A 25,522-nucleotide genomic window follows, 5' to 3' on the forward strand; every position below is an offset into this window, starting at 1 on the left:
AGGGAAACAGAAATAAGGAAAGCAACTGCAGAACAAGTATGCAGAAGACACCCAAGGTAAGCAGCTGTGAGACATGCATCAAGGAAAATGGAGGTGATGTATTCATTTGTCTGGCACATGCTCTCCCTCCTCTTCTGTCCATCAATACCTTTTCAAAGGCAATGCCCACCACTGTCTAAAAGGGCTAACAGACTTTCTCAAGCAGACAGAGCATATCCTGGAGGAAAATTACCAGGCACTGTGCCTATTATCTTCAAAAGACTCAAGGCAGGGGTTGTCATGGCAACTCCACATACTCAAGTTATCATCCCACTCGAATTTTCATGATTGATTGGCCACTGTCTTTAGATTTTTTCCACAGGCAAATTAGTGGATGCTCTTGAATATTTAACAGCCCCAAACTCATTCTCTGTTCAAGGGGAGCTCTGTACTGCCAGCCAAGAATGAATGAAGGAAAGAATAAAGGATCATTTGTTAAGCACTTAGGCTATACAAATAAATGTGCTAAGGACTGTAGTACATATCCCCACTGTCAATCCCCATTTCCACTTTCTGAACCTCGCAAATTCATGTTTGTTTACTTAATTTTATTATCCCAAAGGGATATCTAATTTGGTGGAATTATGATTCAAAGGGAATGAAGGGAAACATGAAGGAGAAGAACAGTCAGCCCATCTAGTTTGGTAACTTGCTTGCTCTGCAGGAGGGGTTGTATTCTCCCTCTCCACCCTTCCTCATTCTTATTCCCCACCTCTCCTTGCCACAGCCTGACGTTATGTTGAACGCTCAGTAGATACTCAACAAATAGGGCCTGTTCTACTGCAGTTTAATTTAAAATCTAATAATCCAGGAACTTACTAACTCACATTTTGTTAATTGTTAGCTCTGCTCTTCCTCAAAATTTTTGAGCTCAGAATGGTGTCCCAAATTTGCTCAACTCTATCCTGTATTTAATTGGTGCTATGGGTTTTCTTCTCCATGACTCTAACATACAAGAAAAGGTGTGGCACTGCAGTTCCTACAGTCGGGAGAAGGCTTTCTTTGGACACTGTCAGTCAATCAAGTAGTCACTGAGTATCTCTCTTTTGCCAGACTGTTAGAGGAGGCTTGAGCTTCAGCAGTCTCTTAATTAAGGGTCAATGTTGGGATGAAATAAGGTAGTAGAAAGGCATTGAACAGAAAAGAGTAGCAGATTTACTTTGAGGCAACACAACATAGAAATACAACCACGATACGGTGATAGCGTCTCTGGACACAGTCCCTCTTCTCTCCATATAAATACATCTGGTTATCAGAACACGCTGCCAGGGAAGATTATGAGGACTTAGGGGCCATCAGGAATCCATGAGTTTGGACAGGTCCAGACTATTCATTTGTGGGACTTGTTTTTATTAATGAAAATAAGCTTTATTTCATCAGATAATAAATGCATGCAAAGATGCACGCAACAGTCTTAGTCATTTGTCCAGATTTCTTTTTTTTTTGTTTGTCCTTCATTCTTTTTTTTTAATGTATTCATTTTATTTATTTTAACGCTCTACAGCCACTACCATAAAACTTCGATTTTTTTCTCCCTACCTAGCCCCCACCACCCCCTTCCCTCCCCCAAGATGGCATACAATTATATATGGGATCTACACATACGTTCCTATTGAATACATTTTCCTTATAGTCATGCTGTGTAGAAGAACTAAAATAAATGGGAGAAATCATGTAACAAACCAAAACATAACGCGCGCGCGCGCGCGCACACACACACACACACACACACACACACACACACACACTGATCTGCTGTGTTCTGCAATTGAATCCCATAGTTCTTTCTCTGGATGTGGGAGGCATTTTGCCTTAGAAGACCATTGGGAATTTTTTTTAATGTCCTTGCATTGCTATGAAGATCCAAGTCTACCAGAAAAAACTCTCGCACGCTGTGGTCATTGCTGTGCACAAAGTTCTCCTGGTTCTGCTCCTTTTGCTCAGCATCAGATCATACAAGCCTTTCCAGGCCTCTCTGAATTCTTCTTGTTCATCATTTCTCATGGCACAATAGTATTCCATAACATCCATATACCACAGTTTATTCAGTCATTCCCCAACTGATGGGCATCCCCTTGATTTCCAGCTTTTGGCCACTACAAAGAGTGTTGTTATAAATACTTTTGTAGATGTGGGACCCTTTCCCATTTTTATGATCTCTTGAGTATACAGTCCTAGAGACACTATTGCTGGGTCAAAGGGTACGCACATTTTTGTAGCCCTTTGGGCATAGTTCCAAACCGCTCTCCAGAAAGGTTGGATTAGCTCACAGCTCCACCAACAATGAATTAGTGTTTCAACTCTCACACATCCTCTCCAACACTTATCATTTTCCTGTTCTGTCATGTTTGCCAAACTAATTGGTGTGATGTAGTACCTCAGAGTTGTTTTGATTTGTATCTCTCTAATCAAAAGTAATCTAGAGCATTTTTTTCATGTGATTATATGTATATCTTTAATTTCCTCCTCTGAAAATTGCCTGTTCATATCCTTTGACAATATATCAATTGGGGGATGACTTGTATTGTTGTACATTTGACTCAGTTCTCTATATATTCTAGAAATGAGGCCTTTATCCCAGAGATTAGCTGCAAAAATTCTTTCCCAGTATACTACATCCCTCTGAATTTTGGTTGCATTGGGTTTGGTTGTGCAGAAACTTTTCAGTTAAATGTAATCAAAATTATCCATCTTGCACTTCATAATGCTTTCCAAGTCTTCTTTAGTCAAAAATTCTTCACTTCTCCATATATCTGATAAATACACTATCTCTTGCTCCTCCAGTTTGTCCATGATATCAATCTTTATACCTAGATACTGTACCCATTTGGACTTTATTCTTGTGTACGGTGTCAGGCATGGGTCTATGCCTAGTTACCGCCACACTGTTATCCAGTTTTCCCAGCAATTTTGTGGAACAGTGAGTTCTTATCCCAGAAGCTGGGGTCCTTGGGTTTATCAAACAAGAGACTGGTATATTTATTGCCTACTGTATCTTGAGTACCTAGCATATTCCACTTGTCTACACTTCTGCTTCTTAGCCGGTACCAAGTGGTTTTGATAATTGCTGCTTTATAATACAATTCGAGATCTGGTAGAGCTGGACCACCTTCCCTAGCATTTCTTTTCATTCGTCCCTTTGATATTCTGAACCTTTTGTTCTTCCAGATGAATTTTGATATTATTTTATCCAGCTCCAGAAAATAATTATCTGATAGTTTAACTGGTATGACACTAAATAAGTAAATTAATTTAGGTAGAATTGTCATTTTTATTATATTGTCTCAGCCTACCCATGAGCAATTGATATTTTTCCACTTACTTAAATCTGACTTTATTTGTGCAAAAACTGTCTTGTAGTTGTGTTCATATACTCCCTGGATTTGTTTTGGCAGGAAAAATCCCAAATATTTCACGTTGCCCACCCTAGCATTAAAAAGGATTTCTCTTTCTATCTCTTGCTGTTGGACTTTTTAATTAATATATAGGAATGCAGAAGATTTGTGCGGGTTTATTTTGTAACCTGCAACTCTGCCACAGTTGTTTATTATTTCAAGTCGTTTTTTACTTGAATCTCTGGGATTCTCTAAGTATATCATCATATCAGCTGCAAAGTGTGATAACTTACTTCCTTCTTTACTTATTCTTATTCCTTCAATTTCCTCATCTTGTCTAATTGTTACAGTTAACATTTCTAGTACCATACTGAATACTAGTGGTGATAATGGGCATCCTTCTTTCACCCCTGATCTTATTGGAAATGCATCTAGCTTATCTCCATTGCATATAAAGCTTGCTGATGGTTTTAGATAGATACTGCTTATTATTTTATGGAAAGTTCCCTTTATTTCTATGTTCTCCAGTGTTTTTGATAGGAATGGGTGTTGTGTTCCGTCGAAAGCTTTTTCTGCATCTATTGAGATAATCATGTGTTTTTTGTTAGTTTTGTTGTTGATATGATCGATAATGCTAATAGTTTTCCTCACATTGAACCGGCCCTGCATTTCTGATATGAATCCTACCTGATCACAATGCATTATTCTCGTGATAAGATGCTGTACTCATTTTGCTAAAATCTTATTTTTGCAACTATATACATTAGAGAAATTGGTCTATAATTTTCTTTCTATGTTTTGTCTCTTCCTGGTTTAGGTATCAAAACAATATTTGTATCATAAAAAGAATTTAGGAGGACTCCTTCTTCCCCAACTTTCAAAAATAGTCTATAATATAGTATTGGAACTAACTGTTCTTTAAATGTTTGATAGAATTCACTTGTAAATCCATCTGGCCCTGGAAATTTTTTCCTAGGGTGTTGATTGATGACTTGTTCAATTTCTTTATCTGAGATAGGGTTGTTTAAGTATTGAACTTCTTCGTCTGTTAATCTGGGCAATTTCTATTTTTTAAAATACTCATCCAGAAGATGGCAGAGTAGAAAGAAACACATACGCTACCTTCGAACCCACTGCCCATAAAATATCTGTAAATAAAGAACCACCGGCGAATTCTGGAGCAGCAGAAGCCACAGAACAAGGGAGCAAAGGAGATTTCTGCTCCAGAGAGCCTGAAAACCTCTCGCAAAAGGTCCCTCGTGCCCCGACCCAGAGCAGAGCCCAGCCCTGCCTCGGAAGCGCGGCACGGAAAGGAGCAGATCCGAGCAGGCTTCAGGGACAGAATCTCCAGCAGCCGCGCGGGTCCCCCACCCACAGGTGACAAGGGTCAGTGAGAGGGTCTCTTCGGCAGGTCGAGAGGGATGTGGGGTGCCCCCACAACTCAGGCCCCCTCGGAAGGCAGCAGCGGAGGCGGGAGCAGAGCAAGGCTCCCCAAGCAGGCAGGAGCCTGGATCCATTGTTGAAGGTCTCTGCATAAACCCCCTGAGGGAACTGAGCCCGTGAGGCGGCCCTGTCCTGACCTGAGCACTTGAACTTAATCTCACACTTAATAGCAGCCCTGCCTCTGCCCAAAGCCCTGAGGCTGGGAAGCAGCATTTGAATCTCAGACCCCAAGTGCTGGCTGGGCGGATCTGGAGGTGAGGTGGGGGTGGAGAGGACACTCAGAAGTCAAGTCACTGGCTGGGAAAGTGCCTCGAAAAGGGAAAAAAATAAGACTATAGAAGGTTACTTTCTTGGTGAACAGGTACTTCCTCCCTTCCTTTCCAATGAGGAAGAACAATGCTTACCATCAGGGAAAGGCACAGAAGTCCAGGCTTCTGTATCCCAGCCCACTCAATGGGCTCAGGCCATGGAAGAGCTCAAAAAGGATTTTGAAAGTTAGAGAGGTGAAGGAAAATCTGGAAAGAGAAATGAGAGACATGCAAGCAAAGCATGGAAAACAAGTAAACACCCTGCTAAAGGAGACCCAAAAAAATGCTGAAGAAAATAACACCTTGAAAAATACTCTAACTCAATTGGCAAAAGAGATTCAAAAAGCCAATGAGGAGAAGAACGCTTTCAAAAGCAGAATTAGCCAAATGGAAAAGGAGATTCAAAAGCGCACTGAAGAAAATAGTTCTTTCAAAATTAGAATGGAACAGATGGAGGCTAATGACTTTATGAGAAACCAAGAAATCACAAAACAAAACCAAAAGAATGAAAAAATGGAAAATAATGTGAAATATCTCATTGGAAAAACAACTGACCTGGAGAATAGATCCAGGAGAGACAATTTAAAAATTATGGGCCTACCTGAAGGCCATGATCAAAAAAAGAGCCTAAACATCATCTTTCATGAAATTACCAAGGAAAACTGCCCTGAGATTCTAGAACCAGAGGGCAAAATAAGTATTCAAGGAATCCACAGATCACTGCCTGAAAGAGATCCAAAAAGAGAAACTCCTAGGAACATTGTGGCCAAATTCCAGAGTTCCCAGGTCAAGGAGAAAATATTGCAAGCAGCTAGAAAGAAACAATTCAAGTATTGTGGAAATACAATCAGGATAACACAAGATCTAGCAGCTTCTACATTAAGGAATCAAAGGGCGTGGAAAGTCCACGAAGTTTCCAGAAGTCAAAGGAACTAGGACTAAAACCAAGAATCACCTACCCAGCAAAACTCAGTATAATACTTCAGGGGAAAAATTGGTCTTTCAGTGAAATAGAGGACTTTCAAGCATTCTTGATGAAAAGACCAGAGCTGAAAAGAAAATTTGACTTTCAAACACAAGAATGAAGAGAAGCATGAAAAAGTAAATAGCAAAGAGAAGTCATAAGGGACTTTACTGAAGTTGAACTATTTACATTCCTACATGGAAAGACAATATTTGTAACTCTTGAAACTATTCAGTATCTGGGTACTGTGTGGGATTACACACACACACACACACACACACACACACATGCACATGCACACGCACACACACATAGAGACAGAGTGTTCAGAGTGAATTGAAGAGGATGGGATCATATCTTTAAAAAATGAAATCAAGCAGTGAGAGAGAAATATATTGGGAGGAGAAAGGGAGAAATTGAATGGGGCAAATTATCTCTCATAAAAGAGGCAAGCAAAAGACTTATTAGTGGAGGGATAAAGAGGGGAGGTGAGAGAAAAACATGAAGTTTACTCTCATTACATTCCACTAAAGGAAGGAATAAAATGCACACTCATTTTTGTATGAAAACCTGTCTTACAATACAGGAAAGTGAGGGATAAGGGGATAAGCAGGATGAGGGGGATGATGGAAGGGAGGGCATGGGGAGGAGGGAACAATTTGAGGTCAACACTCATGGGGAGGGACAGGGTCAAAAGAGAGAACAGAAGTAATGGGGGACAGGATGGTATGGAGGGAAATGTAATTAGTTCTTACACAACACTACTATTATGGAAGTCATTTACAAAACTACACAGATATGGCCTATATGATATTGCTTGCCTTCCAAAGGGAAGGGATGGAGAGGGAGGGAGGAAGAGAAGTTGGAACTCAAAGTTTTAGGAACAACTGTCAAGTGCTGTTCTTGCCACTAGGAAATAAGAAATACAGGTAAAGGGATATAGGATGGAGACAAGGGCAGAGAGGGATGATAGAAGAGAGGGCAGATTGGCAGACAGGGGCATTTAGAACCCTCGGTATTTTGGGGTGAGGGGAGGGGACAAAAGGGGAGAAAATTTGGAACCCAAAATTTTGTGAAAATGAATGTTAAAAGTTAAATAAATAAATACTCATCCATCTCATTTAGATTGCCGAATTTGTGGGCGTAAAGTTGGGCAAAATAATTTCTAATTATTCTTTTAATTTCCTTCTCATTGCAGGTTAGTTCACCCCTTTCATTTTTGATATTAGTAATTTGATTTTCTTCGTTCTTTTTTTAATCAAATTGACCAAAGGTTTATCGATTTGATTCGTTTTTTTCCCAAAAAAAACAACTATTGGTTTTATTTATTAATTCAATAGTTTTCTTAATTTCAATTTTATTAATCTGTCCTTTGGTTTTCAGTATTTATATTTTGGTTTTTATTTGGGGATTTTCAATTTGTTCTTTTTCTAGCTTTTTCAGCTGCATGCCCAGGTCATTGATCTCCTCTTTCTCTGTTTTATTTATGTGGACATTCAAAGATATAAAACTTCCCCTAAGAACTACTTTTGCACTATCCCTTAAGATTCAGTAGGTTTTCTCATGATTGTCATTCTCTTGAATGAAGTTGTTGATTGTTTCCATGATTTCTTCTTTAACCCACTCCTTTAGGATTAGATTATTTAGTTTCCAATTGATTTTTGGTTTATCTTTCCATGGCCTTTTATTACATATAATTTTTATTGCATTATGATCTCAGAAGGATGCATTGATTATCTCTGCCTTTCTGCACTGGATTGTGAGGTTTTTATGTCCTAGCGCATGATCAATTTTTGTACACGTGCCATGTACTGCTGAGAAAAAAGGTATATGCCTGTCTATTTGCATTCAGTTTTCTCCAGAGATCTATCATATCTGCCTTATCCAAAGTTTTATTTACCTCCTTATCCTCTTTCTTGTTTATTTTGAGCTTAGATTTATCAAATTCAGAGAGGGGGAGGTTGAGGTCCCCCACTAGTATAGTTTTGTTGTCAATTTCTTCCTTCAACTCCCCCAACTTCTCCTCTAAGAATTTGGATACTATACCACTTGTGGCATACATGTTTAGTAGTGATATTGCTTCATTGTCTGTGGTGCCTTTTAGCAGGATATACTTTCCTTCCTTATATCTTTTGATTAGATCTTTTTCTGCTTTTGCTTTGTCTGAGATTAGGATTGCTACTCCTGCTTTTCTTACATCAGCTGAAGCACAATATATTCTGCTCCAACCTTTGATCTTTACCTTGTCTCTCACCCCTTAATTTCATTTTTTAAGATATGCTGCCATGCTATTCAATTCACCTGTGCCCTCTGTCTCTGTCTCTCTGTCGCTCTAACTGTCTCTCTCTCTCTGTCTGTGTATGTGTGTGAGTGTGTGTGTGTGTGTAATCCCACCAACTACCCAGATACTGAAAAAAGTTTCATGAGTTACAAATATTGTCTTTCCGTGTAGGAATGTAAACAGTTCAACTTTAGTAAGTCCCTTATGATTTCTCTTTGCTGGTTACCTTTTCATGCTTCTCTTCATTCTTGTGTTTGAAAGTCAAATTTTCTTTTCAATTCTAATTTTTTCAGCAAGAGTGCTTAAAAGCCCTATATTTCATTGAAAGACCATTTTCCCCCCTGAAGTATTATACTCAGTTTTGCTGGGTAGGTGATTTTTAGTTTTAGTCCTACTTCCTTCAATTTCTGGAATACCATATTCCATACCCTTTGATCCCTTAATGTAGAAGCTGCTAGATCTTGTGTTATCCTGATTGTACTTCCACAATACTTGAATTTTTTCTTTCTAGATACTGGCAATATTTTCTCCTTGACCTTGGAACTCTGGAATTTGGCCACAATGTTTCTAGGAGTTTCTATTTTTAGATCTCTTTCAGGAGGTGATTGGTGAATTCTTTCAATATTTATTTTGCCCTCTGGTTCTAGAATATCAGAGTAGTTTTTCTTGATAATTTCATGAAAGATGATGTCCAGGCTCTTTATTTGATCATAGCCTTCAGGTAGTCACATAATTTTTAAATTGTCTCTCCTGGATCTATTTTCCAGGTCAGTTGTTTTTCTAATGAGATATTTCACATTATCTTCCATTTTTTCATTCTTTTGGTTATTTTTTTGTGTGTGATTTCTTGGTTTCTCATAAAGTCATTAGCCTCCATCTGTTCCATTCTAATTTTGAAAGAACTATTTTCTTCAGTGAGCTTTTGAACCTCCTTTTCTATTTGGCTAACTCTGCTTTCTAAAGCATTTTTCTCCTCATTGACTTTTTGGACCTCTTTTGCCAATTGAGTTAGTCTAATATTTAAAGGTGTTATTTTCTTCAGCATTTTTTGGGTCTCCTTCAGCAAGCTGTTGACCCGCTTTTCATGATTTTCTTGCATCTCTCTCATTTCTCTTTCCAATTTTTCTTCCACCTCTCTTAGTTGATTTTCAAAATCGTTTTTGAGATCTTCCACGGCCTGAGACCGTTGAACATTTATTTTTGATGTTTGGGATACAGAAGCCTTGACTTCATAAGTCTTTCCCTGATGGTAAGCATTGTTCTTCCTCATTGGAAAGGATGGGAGAAGATATCCGTTCGCCAAGAAAGGAACCTTCCATAATCTTATTTTTTTCCCTTTTTTCAGCATTTTCTCAACCAGTTACTTGACTTTTTGGTCCTTTGTCAAGAGTAACGTCTACTCTGGGAATCTGTAAGATCTCAGTTCCTCCAAAGTGGTACAATCAAGTGAGTACATTGGTCTGGGAAGAGAGAGAGATTTTTGTGCCCAGAATCTTAGAAGTTACCTCTCCACAGCTGCCTGTCCTCCAGTTCAGCCAAGCCAGCACTGGGGGACTTCGATGTAGTTAAGCTGTGGGTGCAGGGCCGCCATTCAGTGTGAGATGAAGATCAGCTCCCTCAGGGCCTCTATACAGGGCTGAGGTGATAATTAGCTCCTCAGTGCCCCCACGGGTTTTTACCATCCAACAATGGATGCAGGCTGCTGTAGGGGCTGGGGTGGGAACTACTGCTGCCTGCCTGATGTGTCCTCTGTGTCTGGCTGCTGCCTGAGGCTGGAGCTATGGGAAGGTCCTTGTCCCTTCCTGGTCAGCTGCAAAAACCCTGTCACTGACTTCTGGAGCCTGTGGGTTGAGGGATCTGCGAACGCTGCTATTGCGACTGGTAATTTCGCCCCCAGGTGTCCTCCTCCCTGAGTCCCGCAGTGCTGTACCTTGAGACCAAGGCTGGGCTGAGCTGTGCTCTGCTCCACGTCCTGTGCAACAGATGTTTCCCGTGGGCCTTTCAAGTCACTCTGGGCTGGAAATTTCCTCCACTCTCCTGCTCTCCACTTCTGCTGCTCCAGAACTTGTTGAGAGTCCCTTTCTACAGGTATTTTATGGGCTGTGTGGAGAAAGACTGCATATGCGTGTCTTTCTACTCTGCTGTCTTGGCTCCACCCCCCTGACCTTTATCTTGTGTGTACCTCCCCTCCTTTCAAATGTGTTTCTTGTAAACAACATATTGTTGGATTTTGACTTTTAATCCATTCTGCTATCCATCTCCATTTTATGGGAGAGTTCATTCCATTCACATTCACAGTTATGATTACAATCTGTGTATTTCCCACCGTTTGTGCTTTTAGCTCTCCCACCTCCCTTCCCTTTCTTAATAGTTTTCACTTTTCATCACTACATCCTGCAGCCTTCCCTTCCTTCTTTTAACCCCCCTCCCTTTTACTTCCCTTTACCCTTACCGCTTCTTCCCTCCCCTTTAGCTTCCCTCCCCTTTCTTCCCCCTTCCCCTCCTACTGCCTATAGAGCTAGTTAGAATTATATACTTAAGCTTATTGTTCCCTCCTTGAACCAAGTCAGATGAGAGTACCTTTCAAACAATGCTCATCTTCCTCCCCTCTTTCCCTCTACTATAATTTTGTACTTCTTCCTGTGATGTAATTTACCATTTTCTGCTTCCTCCTTTTCACACCTCCTGTTACAATCCCTTCACATACTTAAATAATATTTTTAACATGACATCATTTACTTTATACCCATACTCTCTATGTACATCCCTTTTATATTTCATGGTAAATGTACAATTCTCAAAATTAACAGGTGTCATCTTCCCTTATAGGGAGGTAAACAGTTTGCCCAAATTTAGTAACAAGTTTTTTTCCCTCCCTGTTTACCTTTTTATGCCTCTCTTGAGACCTGCATTTTAAGATCGAATTTTCTATTAAGTTCTGGTGTCTTTGTCAGGAAGGTCTGGAAATCCCTTACTTCATTGAATGACCATCTCCTTGCATGAAACGTTACCCTGAACTTTGCTGGGTAGTTGATCCTTGGTTGTAGTCCCAGCTCCTTTGCCTTATAGAGTATTGGGTTCCAGTTACTTCAGTCTTTTAATGTAGAAACTGCAAGGTTCTGTGTGATCCTGACTGTAGCTCTTTAATATTTGAATGGTTTCTTTCTGGCTGCCTGTAATATTTTCTCCTTTGCCAGGCCTAGAGGCCTGAGGGCTACCCGAGTCTTACCTTACCTATCACAGGTCTTCGGCTGGCCAAACTGGATAAACGTATGAGAGAAGAGACTTTCCAGAGTCGAACAAGGGTTAGGTTTTATTCAGGGTCTTAGTTACATGTGCAGGGGGAACTCTTCCTTAGGAGAGAGAGATCTCCCAAGGAGGCAAAGATCTTACAGTAAGAGATTGGAAGTGGGAGAATGGGAGGATGGAAGAGGGGGAGAGAGGGGAGAGGGAAGAGCGAAGAGAGGAGAGAAGGAAGAGGGGCCTTCTGTCCTCTAAGGGCCCCTCAGCGCTAAAAGCGCCTTCAGGCTTTCCTGACCCTACTTAAGCTCTCCCGCCGCATAGTTTGCACCTGAATACCGTGCCTGTTAGACAACAATAGGTGTGCTCAGATCCGGGCCAATCTCGAGGGCGGGGATGCTCTCTCCCAGCACGTTTCCCACGGGAAGAGGCGGAAATGCACGAGATAGCCCGGTCTCACACCTCAATTCCCTGCTGTTCCCTGGGGGGCCTCATGAGAACTCTAAGGTTTAGAAGTCCTCACCTTTACCCGCCCGAGACTGTCCACATGGAACTGAGCTTACACCCACAACACTCCTTCACTTGATAGTTCTGAAATTTGGCAATGATATTTCTTGGGGTTTTGAGTTTGGGATCCCTTTCGGGAGGTGAATGGTGGATTTTTTCAGTGACTATTTTGCCCTCTGGATCTAGCACTTCTGAGCAGTTTTCCTTTATGATTTCCTGGAAGACATTGTCCAGACTTTTTTTCCTTGTGGCTTTCTGGTAGGCCAATAATTCTTAAATTTTCTCTCCTGGGTCTATGTTCCAGGTCAGTTGTTTTTCCAATTAGATATTTTACATTTTCTTTTATATTTTCATTCTTTAGATTTTGTTTGACTGATTCTTGCTGTTCCATAGAGTCATTAGTTTCTTCTTGCCCAATTCTAATTTTTATCAAAATATTTTCTTCAGTTAACTTTTGCGTCTCCTTTTCCATCTGTCCACTTTTTCCTTTTAAGGAGTTATTTTCTCCAGTTAATTTTTGTAGTTCCTTTTCCATTTGTTCAATTTTCCTTTTTAAAGAGATGTTCTCTTCAATGAATTTTTTTTTTATACTTTTAAAATCATTGGCCAATTTTACTTCTATTTCCTTCTTCAGCTGTTCCAGGAGAGCTGTTTGTGCATGTGAGCAGTTCATAGTCCCTTCTGAAGTTTCAGATGGAAGTACAGTCTCAGTACTGGACTCTTTGATATTGGTGTCTTGGTCCTTGTCCCCATAGAAAGTTTCTATGGTTTTTTTAGCACTTGTTTTGCTTTTTCTTGTTCATGATGGTGATTGCGTGTTGGGGCTTCTGGTTCTTTCAGTTAGAAACTGTAGAACTTGGTGTTGACCTGACTTGTGTGAAAAAGCTAAGAGCAAGTGTCTTTTTATCTTTTTGTTTTGTGTTTCCCCGATCTGCCCTGGGGTTAGCTTTTTAAGTGTGGGGGAGGGGTGATCTTGTCACGGGAGATCTTCTCAACTGAACTGAGGGAAAGGCAAGCTCAGGAGATGGTGATTTCAGCTGCCCTATTGCCTTTTGCTCCTGGAGTGCTGAAATATGCCTAGATCCGAGTGCTAATTTCCATCCCTCTTGGGGCTCCTCTCCTGGCGCTGAGGCTTACCTGGGTCCTAGTGCCAGTTTCTACCACCCTGGGGCCCCTCTCCTTCCTGTTCGCCTCCACCATAGTAGAAAGTATCCCCCTTAGCTATTTTCCTAGCCTCAGTTGTTATGAGACCATTTGCCCCCTCTGCGGTTCCCGCTGATCCAGGATTTTTCTGGGGAAATGTTTTATGATTCTTTCAAGGTCATCAAGGGGGGAGGAGAGCGCATTTACTGATCACTCCATCACCCTGGCTCCTGGAAGTTCAAGTAGGTGACTTACAGACGTTTAATTTGAGGGCTGAAAGTCTCAAGAGCTGCTTCGACTGATATCTGGTGCTCAGTGGGTGTCACTCACTGGGCTCTGCTGGTCTCTCACCCTGGGCTGCCGCTCTGCCAGTTCTTCCTGATGCTGTCTCAGCTTTCCCTCCCCTCTTCTGTGCTGGACTCACTGTGCTATGCACTGTGGGCTCACCTCTGAGGAACAGATCCTTCCCGTGGATCTTCCAGTCTGTCCTTGGCTTTGAATCTGCCAAAGTCTGTCTCCTATTGGATTCTGCACCTCCAAAATTTGGTCAGATTCTCTTTTTAGAGGTATCTGAAGTAGTTTGTCTAAGAGCTTAGGTGAGTCGTTGCTCTCACTCTGTCATCTTGGCTCCACCCCCCAGATTTCTTTTTTAATCATTCTATGGCAACCTCAAGACCTGAAATGTACAATCTTCATCTGAACAGTAACTATCTAGGTTCATAATTTTTTACTAGGCTGATCAGTCCTTTGTATTTATAACTCATACATTTTAAATTGACTTCAAAGCAGGAACAATCATGCAAATGCTCATACACCAAGAACAAAACAAAACAAACAAAAACACTCGTTAATTTTTAAAGCAGGGTTTCTATCATGTGGATGTAACTGGGGGTACCCAAGTGCCAGTCACGACTGACTCATGAAAAAATCGTTTAGAGTTATTGGAAATCCTGGAAAAGGTGCAAAAGAACACCAATTTTGGTGGTTTTAAGTGTACTCAAAGGAAGAAAAAGATTGGGGCAGATTAACAGGGTGGTAAACTATAGTCGACAGCAACATAAGCAAAACTTTCTTCATGCCCTTTCTGGATTCAATACTTTTCTTCAAAAGTGACCTAGGTTTTTCCTGACTACTTATAATGCAAATCTTGATTGAAAAATGGCCTTTTCTTCTATTCTTACAGACTTCAGTGGAGAGAGAAGAAATAAAGGGGGAAAGAATTCACACTTTCAGACCATTCAAAATAAGAGTGTCAAAACATATGAATGTTTTGAAAGTCACCAGAAGAGTAAATGTTATTCTTTCTTCTTCACAAAGAAATGGAGAACTTTGGAAGTGAAGTGGAAGGTTAGGATTTTGCATTTCTTTCAGCCTCCGCTGGGCATTCCTGGACTAATCTTCGAGCATGAATGATGCCTCACTTTCGCCTATCCATGGCGCTTTTGCTCCCTGCATACGTGGATCTGATCTCTCTGCCAAGGTCTACGATGACAGATAGCAGTTCTGCATATTTGCTTTGGAGTATCTGGCTGCTCCACTTACCCTGGATGTAACCACGAGACAGGGCTCCGTAGTCATTGAACAAGTAATGTGTGGAGGGTGCCAGGCTGAGGGAAGAAGAGTAGATCATCCTATTCGACTTCAGGGACGCGTCTGGCATGTGGGTATTCAAGTTGGGCTTGTAAGACATGCCTAGGGAGGTGAACTGCGCCCAGCCCGCAAGTCCAGCTATGTAGTGGAGGGCCTCCGAGCTCTCACTCCCCAGTCCACTTATTTTTTCCCATTGGTGGGACTTTTTATACCCTTAGTGGAAAAGGAAGTAACTTCACGGTAAACAGGGGTCAATCAGGTTCCATTCAGTCAATTGACATTTTTTTTAAGGTGCTTCCTCTGTGCCAGGCTCTCTGCTATACTGGAAATGTGAAGAACTCTAAGACAGTCTCTGCCCTCTCAAGGAACTCACAAATTACAGGGGTAGTTAGCAATCAAACAACAATGATCAAACAATCTATACAGATGAATTACTGAAAATAGGGAAAGAACAAGAAATTTTCAGGAAAGGTAAAAGCTTCCTATAGATGATGGGATTGTAACTGAGACTTAAAGAAAGTTAGAGAAGTCAGGTGGCAGAGATGATTAGGGAGAATGTACCAAGTGTGAGGAATAGCTGCTGAAAGTAAAGGCCCAGATTTGGGTGATGGAGGATCCTGGGCTAGGCTCTCCCTGCAGCAATCACCACAATCAATCCCAATCACCAAAAAATTTTACAAACTTTTTCATCTCTCCTTAAACACTTCCCCTTCCTTTACCCTGACAGCTGAGAAGCTTAACTTCGAGCTGACTAAAAACATTGAGGTCATTTGCTGAGAGCTCCCTCTTCTCCCTGACTTCTCATCTCACATCATCCACATGCCTTCTGCCACTATCTCATCCTGGGTCTGTTCTCCAGGTCATGTTTTTCCAAAGAAAGAATTCACATTGTCTTCTATTTCTTGTTTTGTTTTGTTTTATTGTTTCTTGATATCTCAAGAAGTCATCAGCTGCCATTTGCTCAATTCTCGTGTTTAAGGAATTATTTTCTTTAATGATCTTCTGTATGTCCTTTTCCATTCAGCCAATTCTACTTTGTAAGATGGTTTTTATTTTCAGTGAATTTTTGTGCCTCTTTTTCCAGTTAGCCAGTTTTTCTTTTTAAAGCATTCTACTCCTCATTAGCTTTTTGTCCCTTCCATATTCCTTGAGGCTCTCTACCAAAAATTTTGTGCATGAACTTGGGCAATCACCTCTTTGACAGGAGGCGATTGCATTAATTGTTCTTTGAAGTCCCGCCTACCTCTATATCTAGGGGTGGTATGATCCTGTGTACCCAATGAAGGCATGAAAGGAATGACTGTTTAGTGAGAGAACTAAGGCCATAGTTGTACACCATACATTTGAGAATGTTGGTAATGTTTAAAAGAAGAATGATTGCTTTATTCTCAAGGGTGTGTATCAGTTGGAGAGGGATGGAGAAAACAAGGTTCGGGGACAAAAACATGAATTAAAAACCTAGGAGACATTTCTTCCTCCACTCCATTCTCACATAATGAACCTACTAGTATTGGGATTGGAGAGCAGGGCACTTTTTTTTTTGTTCAGTCGGTGTTTGGATGAAGTCACCCATTGATATTTCTCATTGGATTCATTGGTCATTTTGGGAGGTTCCTTTCCAAAGGTCATGGCTATCATGAAGGAGTCACATGGAACGTGGGACATTTTCTTGCTTAAGGTCTCTTTCTGGAGGTCAGTCCCTTGCAAACAATCAACTCTGCACAGATTATTTATCATAAGTGTGAGGGGAGGCTGGGATTAAAGGAACTTGAAAAGTGAGGGTGGGTGGTATATGAAAGACTTTGAATGTAAGAGAGGATTTTATAATGGATCCTTAGTTTATAGGGAGGCACTAGGCAGGATATAAGGTCCTACTTATGCTTTAGGAAGATGATTTTGAAAGTTGAGTGTAGAACATGTGGAATGGGGATATACTGGGAGTAGATACCCCAACCAAAAGGCTGCTTCAGTAGTGCATCACTTAAATTGAGGAAGGCCTGCATCTAGGTGGTGGCACCGACAGAGGAGATAAGAGGCCATATATGAGAGTTATTGCCAAGGGCAAATTATCAGATCTTGACAGTATGTTGTTTTGAGGAATGGTGAGAGAACAAAGAGTGAAGGTTGACATCTAGTTTGTAAGCCTGGTGATTGGGAGGATGGTGGTACCATCAACAGTAAGAAGGAATTTTGAAAGAGAAGAGTGTTGAGAGAAGGGAGACTGAAAGCGTTCTCACATAATAAGGTGGAACTTAACCTCTCCTTGGAAAACCCCTCTGCAAGCACAAGGGAAACCATCCCGTCTTGTCATCCATTTGGACTGCTCCTCCTCTTATTATCTCCACATTCCAAATCTCCAATCTCTCCTTGTCTACTGGTTGCTTCTTCGTGGTCGACAAACAAGCTCATGGGTCCCCCATCCTCAAATAGCCTCATATGATCCCTACACTCATTAGCTCTCCTGCCTTTTGCAGCTAAAGTTCTGTAGAATATCACCTGCAATAGGTGCCTCCACTTCTTTTCCTCTCACCCTCTTCTTAAATCTTTGTATTCTGGCTTCCATTCAACTGAAACTGCTCCCTGTAAAGTCACTAACCATCTCTTAATTGCCAAATCGATTGGTCTTTTCTCAGTCCTCATCCTTCTGCACCTGTATCCTTTGACACTGTTGATCTCCCTCTTCTCTCTGTTATTCTCCTCTCTCCATGTTTATGGGACTTTCTAGTTTGGCATAGAAAACCTTTCAGATCCTCACCCCCTTTTTACTTTCCAGTCCTCTTCTACTTTATTCCCCATTCCCCTTAGATTTTGCAATCCATTCCAAATGGCCTCCTTACTGTTTCTTGAACAATATACTCCATCTCCAGAATCCAGGAATTTCCCCTAGCTGTTCCCCATGCATCCCCATCTCCAACTCTGGGTGCCCTCAAAATCTCACTACTATACCACCTACTCTAAGAAATCTTTCACAATCTACCTTAATTTTTTTGCATTTTTCCTGATAATTATTTCCTATTTATCCTATACATAGCTCGTTTAGACAGTTATTTGTATATTGTATCCCCCGTTATAATCTGAGCTCATTGAGAGCAGGGGCTGTCTCTTGTTTGTCTTTTGTATACCCATGGCTAAGCACAAGGCACATAGTGGTTACTTCACAAATGCTTCTTGAGTGACTGATTCAGATTTAGAACCTTAAGAGTCATTTCCCAATAAATGAATTGGCAAAGGATATGAAAAAGTAATTTTTTTCATTTATTTATTCATGTTTAATATTCATTTGACAAAATTTCAATTCCAAATTTCCTGACTCCCCTCTGCCTGGCCACCCCTCCCCATTTAGAAGGTAAGCAATATGGTATCAGTTATCCATGTGAAGTGGTAGAAACCTTGGTTCCACCTTAGCCAAGTTGCATGCTTGATGCCAAGTGTATGCTTCAGTCTACACTCATTGTTCATCAATTATCTCTCTGGAGGTGGATACCATTTTTACATCACGGCTCCTTTGAAATTTTCTTGAATTAACATGTTAATCAGAGTAGCTAAGTCTCTCAATGGCCATCAACATTACAATATTCCTGTTACTGTTTACAATGTTCTTCTGTTTCCACCCAGTAATTTTTAGTAATAACTAAGTAAAAAAAGCAAAATCAATTTTTTCCCTGCCTGGTTAAACAAATGAACTCATCGAAGCCCAGCAGAGATTAACCCCCTGCCATTATATGAGTGACTGGTTCTATCTGGTCTGGATCAACCACTGTAAATTATTAATGAGGTTAATTATTTAATCAATATAAAGGTGAAATCATAAACAGGCACTGAAGGCCCCTGTGTCAAAAAGCCCAATCCCTGGTCCCCAGTATGCTTGCCCCTCATTTGTTCAGATAGTAGGAGAAGCATCTCACCACTTTTTCAGTAGAAATTAGGATCAAGTTACCCAAGTGTCCAACAAAGCAGCTGCAACCAATTCTAATCACTGGTTGCTAGGGTAACTGGTCCTCACCTAGAATACTTGAAATGCTAAGTTGTAGGCAATCAGGCTTCCCCTTTATCAGGCCTCCATTGTGTTCCGTAGGCTGGAAGGAGGAGAAGGCTTCTTCCTAGCTTTGTTCAGGGCTGACAGCTGGGAGTACATATAAATCACCAGGGGTTACCACATATCAGGAGTACCCAGAAATGCACAAGTATGTGCACAAAAGCACTGTTTGTATTGTCTATATTGAGAAACAGAGAACAAAACACAGACACAGAGATGCAGAGACAGGTATGGGAAGATTCAGGGACAGGGAAAGAGAAATAAAGATGGGGACTGCAGATTAGTATGCAGAAGAAGAGACGTGAATGGAAGGGGGTGGTGATGCTCTGACTTGTCTAGTATATGCTGGGTCCCACTTTCTCTCCCCCAATAGTCTTTCAAAGGCAATCTCTGTCACTGCCTAAAACAGCTAACAGACCTGCTCAGCCAGTGAGAATACATCCTGGAGGAAAAGTAACAGGCACTTCATCTATAATCTGCAAAAGACTCATGACCAGGATTTTCATGGCAACTCTGTCTACTCAAGTTCTCATCCCGCTTGCATTTTCACAATGTATTGGCCACTATCCTCAGTTTTTTTTCCACAGGAAAAATGATGGACACTCCTGATTACTTAACAGCCCCAAAGCCATCATCTATTCAAAGGAGAGCTCTACTTCCAGCCAAGAATGAATGAATGAATGAATAAATAAATGAATGAGCATTTGTTTTTTTATTGTGATTTCTCCGGTGATCACAATTGTATTTATTTGTGGATTTAGCTTTTTACTTTTAGTACACTAGTCAGGAGACCAGGAGAGCCTCATTAATGAATTATGTCCAAGAACAACTTGGACCAGATCAGACCAGAGTCTCCTTAGGTATTCGTCTAAGGACAAGAACCTTTGACAAACGGATGTGCTCTGTGTTTCTTTGCTAATGTTTGTAGAGCTGGGGGAGAACTGCTGATTCTACTTTGGGGAAAACATGTTCACTCTTGAGAATGAGAAATTGGAACATAACTGCATAAAGAAACTTAACCTTTCCTTTTCCTATTTTAGAGTCAAGTTTAAGTGGCATGTAGTTAGTGAAAGGAAAATCATTTGAATGAACAATTTGGTGAATGAATTTCCATTTGGTGGCTGATCTTTCTGCAACTTTTTATTGAGGTAAAGACCTTTGGTAGCAAGCTAGTTAAAATTCTATTACTCTTTGATAGATGATAAATTTAAACACATGCCTCATATTCTTTTAGGATATTCCAGTAACAAATTGAAATATCTAGATTATGATCTAAGGTCATAAGGGAACATAGTTCTTAGTCTGAATTAGTCATGGTGTTATGTGGTGCTTTGGACTTTGGAGCTTTAGCTTATTTGTCGTTGTTGGTTCATGGATCCCACTAAAATATCCTCCATGTCTGTCATTTCAGATTTGGTTAGATATTTCTTCATTACGACAACGGGCTGTGAAGTAAGGGTATTATTCGAGGGTATTCTTTGATGGAATAGACATAGGGCCTATACTGGTGTTTTCCTTGATGTAAGGAACTCCTGGGTGAAGAAACTCTATTGATGCAGGTCGACTTTGCAATTTATAACCACAGAGGGTTGCTTAGAATGACTTGCACAAGGGCGCACATCCAGTTATTTGTCAGGGGCAGGAAGTGGGCCCAGCTTCCCTTGGTTTTAAAGTCAGCTTTCTATCTTCTACACCATGCTGCCTCTCTGAAATGCTTTGAAGGGCACCAAAAATTAGATGGATATTTATGTTATTCAGTATGCTGGTTTTTTAGGTTGTCTTTTCCTATTAAAAAGGCATAAATAACCAGGGGGAAAAAGGAAAAGAAGAAGAAGATAGATTTCACTTCATATACTGTCTCTAGCTACTTTAGAATCCCATGTAAAGTCCTTCATTTTATATTCACACACACACACACATTCTGCTACTTCACATTTTCCTTAGGAAAAAGAAATGCATCCATTATGATACTAATGATATTAATATTATTACCTATGCATTTGTCTCTTTAGCTTTCCATCCCAAGAACAGCCCTTTCCTTTGCATTTTGAGATACAAGAACAGAAAGAGAAGCAGGCAGAAGAAAATGAGGCCCTAGTGAGCCCACAGTAGGTTATAAAAGGATGAACGAAATTCCTTTGGAAAAAAAAGTAGGTGACAAGGGCAGAGGTCATTTAAACTCTGAACAGTCACTGCTATTGCTTGTAGCAGAAAAAAAAGAAAGATAGCTAATGAAGAAAAAGTATTTTCCTTTTAGATAAGAAATTCTTCTGATGCCTCTAATGAGCCAATGTGCATAAATCCTTTTGCATCTACATGAGATCCTTTTAATTTAAGTGATGCCTGGGCACAGTACCTCAAGCAAATAAGCCCCCTAATCTGTGCTTCCCGTGTTTATTGTCAGGTATGGCTATTGTCACATTAATCCTAGATCTGGGGCCTGCTCAGTGGGAGGGTTTGCTCCCTTCTGTGTCCTTTTGGAAAATGGTACCTGTATAAAAAGTCCTGTCTTTTCTGTTCTAATCAAATTAATCATGGTACCCTTCAACTAACCAGACAATGAGTTAAGGAGAAGTTAGCCCCTCCAAATGAATGTCTTCCACAGAGAAAATATAGTTAGATGTAGGTCAGATCCTCAAGAGTTGAATTCATTTACCTGACAAAGTTCTGTCACCTGGCACCACAAAACCTATGCCCTAAAGTTACAAAGACCCATTGATAGATTGATCATATTTTACATGGTCTGCATTTTAATACTTTATGATCCAAAGATAGACCTTCTTTCGATGTTTATTGTTCTTTTTTGAAAAGGACCAGTGACATCACGAATGATTTCCTGTGAGTGAACTGGATTTAAATGAGACAGAGTTGCACAAAGTCACCAGCCTCACTTTTTATTCTAGAGAGTCCAGTGACAGGACAAAAGTCAAGATGCCTGTTGGTGGCCTGGGATGCAGATGACATTGATATCTTTGTTGTGTGACCATACTCCAAGTGCCCCATAGTGCCTGCTTCAGCCACTTTAGTGGACATTAGAACATATTGTTCTCATCTGCCCGTTCTGCCAGATGGAAATCTTCATGTGCTTGGGGTAGACACTCCCCTAATTCACCAACAGGTTTGAAGCCTGTTGGTTGTCCTTACAATTGTATAGCCCATCTGCCAAGATGGTTTTACTGGGCTGTGGTTGCTGCACATGCTACAGCTTATATTTCTGGTTTAAGAGTTAGAATCTGATCCTAAGTAGTTTTAGTTTACCATTATGATCTCTCTAGGTAATGTTTTGGAGCTTAAAGAGTTCTAGTTTTGGAATCAGAGGACACTAGTTTTGGGAACTGGAAGTAGAGACCTCAGTCTCTGGGGAAGCAGAATGGTCCAGCAGACATATCACTGGCTTCAATACCTCTTCTCAGATCTAAACTTCAATATTCATTATCTATGTGGCTTGGGGCAAATCGCTTTGCCTGGCTCCATAGTCTCCTTATCTAGAAAAATGAGTGAGTGAGAGTAGAAGTCCTTTCTAGAGCTGTGATTTATGCAATTAGAACTTTGCGTAGATCTAGTTGGCCATTTCAGACTCAATATGTCTAAAATGGAAAACACCCTCTGTCTCTGTAAACTAGTTGCTTTGCCTAAATAGCTTATGCTTTTGATCTATTCTCAGTAGTTCCTCCATTCTTCCAATTGCACCTAAAAATCTTGGGAGCCATCTTTGACCCTCCCTTCCACATCCCAGATTTTATCTGATTTGTCACTTTCTTGGATTCTCCAGTGCTACCATTCAAATTTATTTCTTCATCACTTCACATTTCCTAAATATGTTCTCTGGATTTCAGGATCATATTCCCTTCAAAGCCAACCCACGTACCAGTGTCAGATTAATCATCCTCATATGCTCTTTTCTCAGGAACCCTGGAAGAAAACTAAAGCTTTATCAGGGAGAGGGATGAAACTGGCCTGTACTATTCTCTCCTGCAATTGGTCTTGCTTTCCTCTGAATGGCTATTGAATTTATATTCTATATCACAAAGCTGAGGACTTAATGTCTAAAAAAAATATTTTATGCATTTTAATTGTCTCCCCAGTTAGATTTTTAAGGTCCTGAAGAGTAGGTCTTTTATTTGATGCTGCTTTTGCATCCCACATGGTACTTAGGAAATGACCTAGCTAGACTCCAGAGACCTGTATATCTTGAAAAGGCAAGTACTGAAGATTTACTACACTAGATATGTGGTTTGTAGCCTGTAATTTATAGTATATATTATGTTTACTGTCTGTTTAGTTAAGCAGGTGTGACAGCAAACCTACCAGATGGAAAACCCCTCCAAAAATACAAGAGTGGGAAATCTTTGGTGATTTATTCAATGTGATCAAGTCCAATATTAATAATAATAATATTATTATTTTCTCTCTGCAGTTTTACACGTTCTTGTAAATGCTCTTGGATAACCCAAAGCAGAGTAAACTATGTTGTCCTATTCTCTCCCCTGTCCCCGCTAACCTTCCTTAGAGGGCAGTTGGTGATTTAGTGGACTGATCTAGAATTCAAATCTAGCCCCTGAAACGTGCTAGATGTGTGATCTTGGACAGGTCACTTCAATTCTGTTTGCCTCAGTTTCCTAAAGTGTAAAATGCATAAAGTAATAACACCTAATTCCAAGGATTGTTGTGAGGATGACATGAGTTATTATTGGTAAGAAGCACTTAACATAGTGCCCAGCATATAGTACGTTCTTCTATAAATCCTTATTCCCTTTTCTTCCTCCTCTCCACTCTCTAATCCTTTAAAAATGAAAAATTTAGGACTTCAAGAGGAAGACACTCACCAAAAGGCATGCAACTCCTATGAGTAAGAGTTGGGATTAGTACACACATATTGATTCTCTGAGTGTATATACATCTTCAAACATAATCTGCTGCCTCATCATAAAAATTATCTTTTATATATATATATATATATATATATATGCATACACTGCTTATATGATACAGGAGGTAAAAAATCAAAAAAACAATTGTAAAAGACGTAAGTGTTAAAAACATGTCTAAAAGCACAAATTAGGGCAGCTAGGTGGTGCGGTGCATAGAGCACCAGAGCAGGAGTCAGGAAGATCGGAGGTCATATCTCACCTCAGACACTCGACACTCACTAGCTCTTTGACCTTGGAAAGTCGTTTAACCCCAATTACCTCATTCTGGGTCATCTCCAGTCATCCTGATGAACACCTGGTCACTGGATTCTGATGACTCAGGAGGAGAAGTGAGGCTGGAGACCTGCACACCCCTCTCACACTCAAAACAAAGTCAATATTTTTCTGATGGCATGGTCATATTGGAAAACAAAGGACAAACACAGACACCATATGCAAAAAACAGTACTAAGGGCTGTAGTATCTACACTAACTGGCAATCCCTATTTCCACTTTCTGACACCCACGAATCCATGATCATATATTCAATGTTATCCCAAAAGGCTGTCTAATTGGATGGAACTGTGATGCAAAGGGAATGAAGGGAGAAAAGAAAGGAGAAAAAGACGGCCAGCAGTTCTAGGTCTGGAACAAACTTAGCCAAGGGGAAAGGGGGCTTGTTACTCCTAACCTCCACCATTTCTCATTCTTATTTCCCACCAGTCCTTGGAACACCCTAACATTAGGTTGAACATCTAGTAGGTACTCGACAAATGGTGCCTACTGTACTGCAATTTCACTTAAATCTAGTAATCGAGGAACTTATTTACTCACATTTTGTTGATTGACAGCTCTGCTCTCCTTCAAAATTTTTGAGCTCAGAATGGTGTTCCAAATTTCCGCAACTCTATTCTGTATTTAATTGTTGCTGTGGTTTTACTTCCCTATAACTCTACCATAGAAGAAAAGGTTTGGCCCTGCAGTTCCTAAAGTCAGAAGGAGGCTTCCTTTGGAGAGTGTCAGGCAATTCAGTAGTCCCTGAGTGTCTCTCTTATTCCAGACTGCTAGAGGGTGTTTGAGCACCAGCAGTCTCTAAATTAAGGGTTAATGTTGGGAAGAAATAAGGTAGTGGGGCGTCACTGAGTACTTCAGAGTAGCAGGTTTACTTGGAGACAACACAGCAAAGAAATGCAACCGTGATACAGTGATGAAGCTAATCTGGGCACAGCCCCTCTCCTCTCTGTACAAACACATCTGATTGTCAGAGCAGGCTGCCAGGGAAGATTATGAGGACTTGAGTGGTCTGCAGAAATCCACCAGGTTTGAGAGGTCCGGCCTGCCCATCGGTGGGACTTGTTTTGTTAATGAAAATAAGCTTTATTACATCAAGTAAGAAATACATGCAAAGATGCACTTAGCAGCCTTGGTCATTTATCCAGGGTTCTTTTTTCATCATTCGATGGCAAACTCGAGATGTGACATGGACAGTCTTCTGGAAAGGAACTACGTGGGTTCTTAATTTTTAGTAGGCTGAACAGTCCTCTGTATTTATACGTGCCGCATTTTCAATTTATTGCAAAGCGTGAACAATCATGCAAATGTACACACACCAAAGCCCAAAGCAAGAGAAAAACAAGCTAGTTTTTGAAGCAGGGTGTCTATCATGTGGACCTTAGTGGGAGACACCAGTAAGCTTTGACTCATGAGAAAATCATTAAGCCTTATT

General features: G+C 40.5%; 1 pseudogene; it reads right to left on the bottom strand.

Moving 5' to 3' along the window:
- Positions 1-14,608: 14,608 nt before the first annotated feature.
- Positions 14,609-14,950, bottom strand: LOC140515274 (cyclin-dependent kinase 2-associated protein 1 pseudogene; annotated as a pseudogene).
- Positions 14,951-25,522: the final 10,572 nt, after the last annotated feature.

Source organism: Notamacropus eugenii, chromosome X (genome assembly GCF_028372415.1).
Source record: "Notamacropus eugenii isolate mMacEug1 chromosome X, mMacEug1.pri_v2, whole genome shotgun sequence".
NCBI lineage: Eukaryota > Metazoa > Chordata > Mammalia > Diprotodontia > Macropodidae > Notamacropus > Notamacropus eugenii.